A 6,000-nucleotide genomic window follows, 5' to 3' on the forward strand; every position below is an offset into this window, starting at 1 on the left:
TATTATTCATTTTAACGAAAAATCACATTTAAAAATATATAACATATATAAAAAAATGTAAAGTCCATACAAATTGGGTCAAACTACAAGGCAAAACAAAAATGTAATTCAGCCCAAAAGACGAGGATGGGCTTTACATACAAGTCAAACATCCATAAATAAATTTTAAAAAATAAATATAATAATAAAAGTAAACAGGATTTGAATCCCTTCCTACAAAAGGGAGAAACGTGCAAGACAGGGGGGCTCCCCACTTTTCTGCAACAAAAGAATGTGGAAGAGGTTAAAAGAAAGTGGTAGAAAACATGGCCTCCATCTCCCCCACGTAAAAAACTCTAGAGCCTTCCCAGGATGCCTATGAATAGGCATCAGCTGCAGCAAGAAGGAGACGGAAAAATAGAGGGGATAATCTGCAGAAAACAAGAAAAACTTTGAGAGAAAATATCAAAAGCAACGAAGTGCTGCTAGAAAAGTGAACCAAGATCCAAAGAAGAACATTCATCCATTCGTGCTTTCGAATCAAGATCCAAAGAAGAACATTCATCACCAGGTATGAAACAAGTTCTGTTAATTTATTTATCTCTCTTGTTTAATGTTGTGTTGCAGACAAAAGTGAAAAAATGGGGCATAATCAACTACCTTGAACCTGTAATCATCAAGAAAATTGCCAACAAGCCACCATAAAAGGTTTCTGTGCAAGGAGGGTTTCTTAAATGGTAACCCGACTACTCTTCTATAACTGCAACAACAACACAAAGCGGTCCAAAAAAAAGCAGCCACATGTTTTCTTTCTGCCTAAATCTGAAGAGAGCAAAAGTACACAAGAGTTTCGCTCCTCGCCACTGCCGTCATTCCCATGAATTTCTTCGGGGTGGCCTAGACCATCCCGTGAAGTTCCAGTCAAGTCTAAGTAACCTATGCTTGCCGTCCGTGCCAAGAAGGAAAGGAGCAATTGGTGTTACGGCAAGCAAAGGTTTTGGATACAGAAAGAGCAAAGTTTCATTCGACTCTGAACATTGACGGCAAGTCTTCTAGGTAACATGAATGCCATTCTTATGGTTATCATGTTGGGCAAAGTTAAGGAGACTTGAAAGACAACAAAGGATCATTCTAATTGCTATCGGTCAAAAATCAAGTCAAGGAAGCAGATATAGAAAGTCAAGTCTTATATGCAAGGTCATTCTTTACGGTCCAATGAGAAAATAGGTGCACTTATGGACAAATGAACAAAGGAAAAGAAGTCAAATACAACTTTTGTTCCCCTTAAACCGACCCATGCTTGGTCTCTATGAAGAAAAACAACAAGGGATCAACATATAACAAAATGCAACTCAAAAGGAAAGAAATTGTTCTGTTTTCTTTGCTACTCACGAGTACAAGACGAGGAGAAGGCCTTTGCATAAAATCCTATGAAAACTGACTTGGGATAAGAGTCCAAGGAAAAGGAGAAATTGGAAAAGATGATGTCTCCCTTCATAAAGTTCCAGCAAAATATATTGGGATGCTGTTTGCATATTTCAAAGATGGACCAAAGTCAAAGCATAGGACTTTACCAAAGAAGAAAGTTAAAGTATGGGTCAAAAATATTGACCAAAAGCATTGAAGTAAGACTGACAGATGCTACAAGACAAAGGGAAAGAAAGGAAACTTGCCAATCTCTAAATAAACAGCTAAAGGGGATATCCTTCTCTGCCACGTGAAGTTGGATTTGAAAGAGTTCAAAGCTGTCCCAAGTTTACAAAGAAGGAAAAGCTTGCTATCAAACTTCCCAAATTAATTGGGAAACTCATTCACATGGCAACCTTTGTATTAACACCCAAAGAACTAGAAGACAAATCAAAATTACAAAAGATTTTGGGAAAAGCATCACTTTGTACAAGTGTTAATGAGAAAAGATGGCAAGTATCAAAGACAACACATGGATGGGAGCACAAAAAGGGTGTCCAAATGCCCACTGTCGAGACCAGCCAAATAATTCTCAATGCAACAGAAATGCCAAAGAACGATTATTACACACTGAAACATTAAAACCCATTCAAAATACGGCAGATACTATGAGTACGTTACCACAAATTTCAGGGTGTAATTCTCACCTTTGGAGCCATGATTCAACAATTGTCTTCAATAAATTTGGTACTGCAAAATGGTTTGTCCACCGACCGTGTCAAAAACCAAGTCAAAATGGTACTGAAAGCTACTGATGATAAAGGAAAAGTTATATAAATTTAGACTACAGAAGTTACCAACATCAAATTAGGCTTATCATCTACCATTACAAAAAAGAAGGGTTTTTGTTTTGTCAACCCAATCAAGTTCATTTACCTGAAAGACACAGCAACAAACCAAATCGAAGAGATGTCATTGCCCGAGACACCTGCACGAAATAATTGATAAGTTCGTTACAGTTCAGAGTTTCAACCCACTCCAAATCAAAACCAGAACATTAAAAAAACGAAAATGGGGTGACCTGCTGGTTATTTTCTCCTCCTTTTTGCTTTGAATTTTTGCTCCACAAAAGAATCACAAGCCGGGTAGTAAGAGCAAGAGAACAATGCAGCAGAAAAATGAAAGAGTTTATGACCTGCACAAGAGGAAGCCTTTATGATTTAAGGGGGGAAATGATGGTAAATTGAAGAAATTTGAAAAGGATCTGAGCTCTAACAAACCTTACCCATCCTCACTTGGAAATCAACAGTTACCCAATCCAAATAGAAGTTCGAAATATACGAAATCCGTGGAAGCCCAGAATATCGGAATTATTTCTGGAGGAAGACCACTGGTATAAGAGCCAAGAAAAAGGGGGAAAAATCTCTGAACCTATTTCGCGGGGGGAAAAATCTCCAAATTCAAGTGGCACGAAGTCATAGCTCCCCATCTAAATTTATATGGGCTCTGTATGTGAGTAACCCCATGAATTTGAATTCTGGCCAAGTATTAAATGGCGAGAGGATGGTGCATTCCAAGACGAAAAGAAATATAAAGACAATATCAACATTATAAAGATAATGTCGGCATCAAGTTGGTAGACACGCATCACTTCAAATATCGTGATGCTAACCATCTTAGAACACAAAGTTCGATGGTACTCTCTGACAAAATCTCAAATGGCATGAAGCCATATCAAGTATCAAAAAGCACAAAGGCATAACAAGACTTAAATGGCGCGAAGCCACGACAAATGTCAAATAAAAAATCAAATATCAAATGGCATGAAACCGAAGAAAAATCTCAAATGGCACAAAGCCGCCCTCCAAATTCAAGTGGCACGAAGTCACGTCAAGTTTCAAAGGGCACGAAGCTGTATCAAATCCCAAATGGCACAAAGCCGAAAGAAAATCTCAAATGGCATGAAGCCGTATCAAATATCAAATGGCACAAAACCGCAACGAGTCTCAAAAATCACGAAGCTACATTAAACGCTCAAATGGCTTAAAGTCCTCGCCCGCACGAGCTCAAAAATCACGAAGCTACGTTAAATGCTCCAACGGCTTAAAGTCCTCACTTCCACGAACTCAAAAATCATGAAGCTACGTTAAACACTTTAATGGCTTAAAGTCCTCGCGAAGCTACGTTAAACGCTCCAACGGCTTAAAGTCCTCACCCGCACGAGCTCAAAAATCACGAAGCTACGTTAAACGCTCCAACGGCTTAAAGTCCTCGCCCGCACGAGCTAAAACTGCACAAGGCATCAATCGCTCCAACGGTTTAAAGTCCTCGCCCGCACGAGCTAAAACTGCACAAGGCATCACTCGCTCCAACGGCTTAAAGTCCTTGCCCGCACGTACGCCCGCACAAGTTAAAACTACACAAGGCATCAATCGCTCTAATGACTTAAAGTCCTTGCTCGCACGAGCTAAAACTGCACAAGGTATAAATCGCTCCAATGACTTGTCCTCGCCCGCACGAGCTAAAACTGCACAAGGATTCAATCGCTGCCTGCAAAAGCTAAAACTGCACAAGGCATCAAAAGCTCTAATGGTTCAAAGTCCTCATCCGCACGAGCTAAAACTGCACAAGGCATCAAATCTAAACAAGTAACAAATACTAAGGAACTACGAGTGACTTGATCCCTCAACGAGGGTACGTAGGCAATCTAAGGCTCTACCTAGATGCAGTCACAAAATCAAATAAACACCCAAATCCCCAAAGTTACAATTTATTCATATTAGAATCAAAGGGTATTCCTTTCCTAAAAGAAGGTTGTAATTAATAGGCGTGTAGCCTAGAATGGATCGAACTCAAATTAATAAAACCTTCTTCAAAAAATGAATGAGGGTGAAATTGTGTCGAGTGAATTATTTGTTTACATATTGTGTACAATTTTTGCTCAACACCTAGTACTATTCATTTTACCCTTTATTTTGTCCTTATCGTTAAAACTCAAAGTTTTCAAGCCATTTTCATTAGTTTTCCTAAGGGCTTATATTGTAAAGAAACAAGCCAAAACCTTCATGTCCCTCGTTTTTGAGTTAGTGATGACTAGGCCCAAAGCATCCCAGAGGAAAAACAAGTCCTAGGGAATGCTTTGTTCTTGTTACAGCAACTTTTGGATGCTTGGTTTGGTATTATGTTGAGTGCTTAGGCACTGAAGTGCTTCCAATGCTGATAGGACATTTCCCTGGGCACTGATGGAATGTTTCTCTAGGAGTTGACAGAGCATTTCCCTAAGCGTTGATGGTGGATTCCCTAGGCGCTGATAGAATGTTTCTCTCATTGATTGCAGTAGCTTTGAGGAGTATTTGTTAAACTAACAAACAACACTGAAAACGACTCAGTAACCACAATAAGTTATGACTTACACGAATGATGCATGGTGTGAAAGCTAAAAGCTCACTACTTTGGCATTAGAGAGAGGTTGTTCTTGGCTGTATGGTATTGAAGTAGCTAATCTAAAGTTTTTAATGGTTTTGCAGGAGTTAAGGAGACTTATTGGAAGACTCAGGATGAAAGAAAAACTTATCCTTTAGAAACCAGGGCTTCCTACACTTAGATCAAGTTTGCTCTGCATGGTGCATTCTTGCCCTTGTCATTCTTCTTCCCCTTGTGTGTTTGTGTGTCTTCCCCTTTATAGGGTACTGATGCCTTGTATTTATAGAAGCAAAGACTTTTGTAGGCTCCAGCTAGGGGATCTCTTGGTCCTTTCTCCTCTTCCAAATTAGATGAGTCTTCTTTTCATCTTTCCATGGCTGCAGCTACATGTTTCTCTTTTGGTATAATGTTGTAGAGGCTAGAAACTCCGTGAAGCTTGTTTGAGCACACTGCCCAAAATTTCTCCTTTCTTGAACTAAGCCCCACAACACTTTTACTAGACTAAGTCCCACTGCATGACTCTATCTTTGGTAACGCTCCTTCTTGCTTTCTCTCATCTTTTTCATGTGTGAGCTTGAAAAGGAAAGCTGTTCTCTCTAAACATTCTCATGTGAAGCCAAAATCATAAGCTTGGACTTTTAGTGCTCTCAAGCAACCCAAAAGTCATCCACAATTCTAATTCCACATAGGCCAATGAATCTATGTAATCATACACACTATGAACAGCTCAGCAAGCCCTGTTAAGTGGCTTAAGCTCATTTAAGCGTGTCACATGCTTTGTGTGACTTGTACTATAATATTAATGTATTAATATCATAATATAGCTTGACATGGTAGATATGCGTGATTGTATGGGTTTGACATCTAATAAATTATTATTCTATTGGCATGCCATGATCATAAATTGGCATATTCTTTGTTTCGTACCTTATGCATGGATTTAAGCTCCGTTTCGACAACAATTGGGTTTTGAGCTCTAAAGTAGGCTTCCACAGTTCCATATAGTCTCTTATTAAGAATGCTCTAAGCAATAATAAAATGGTGATCTTATTTAGTTAAGCCTCCCTTTCATATCAACTTCATTTTTTTAATCAATATATGGATATAGAAATCTATAATTGAGACTGTTTATACAAATTTTACTAATATATTTTTTTCTTGAATGCATATGAAAAAGAAACATAATGGGTG

At 38.7% G+C, this 6,000-nt stretch overlaps 1 long non-coding RNA gene across 6 annotated transcripts; it reads right to left on the minus strand.

Moving 5' to 3' along the window:
• Positions 1–27: 27 nt before the first annotated feature.
• On the minus strand, positions 28–3,012 carry LOC148693662 (uncharacterized). 6 transcript variants are annotated; one of them, XR_015951894.1, is made up of 5 exons: positions 2,667–3,011; positions 2,468–2,581; positions 2,323–2,374; positions 2,094–2,136; positions 28–410 (listed from the first exon to the last, which is right to left on the minus strand). It is a non-coding gene; the product is annotated as an uncharacterized LOC148693662 (long non-coding RNA). The 6 variants fall into 6 exon arrangements; XR_015951899.1 differs by having other exon boundaries at positions 28–2,136; positions 2,682–3,012; XR_015951896.1 differs by having other exon boundaries at positions 28–2,136; positions 2,672–3,004.
• Between the last annotated feature and the right edge of the window lie 2,988 nt (positions 3,013–6,000).

The sequence above is a fragment of the Pyrus communis genome, chromosome 10 (genome assembly GCF_041283825.1).
Source record: "Pyrus communis isolate YQ-2024b chromosome 10, ASM4128382v1, whole genome shotgun sequence".
Classification (NCBI taxonomy): domain Eukaryota; kingdom Viridiplantae; phylum Streptophyta; class Magnoliopsida; order Rosales; family Rosaceae; genus Pyrus; species Pyrus communis.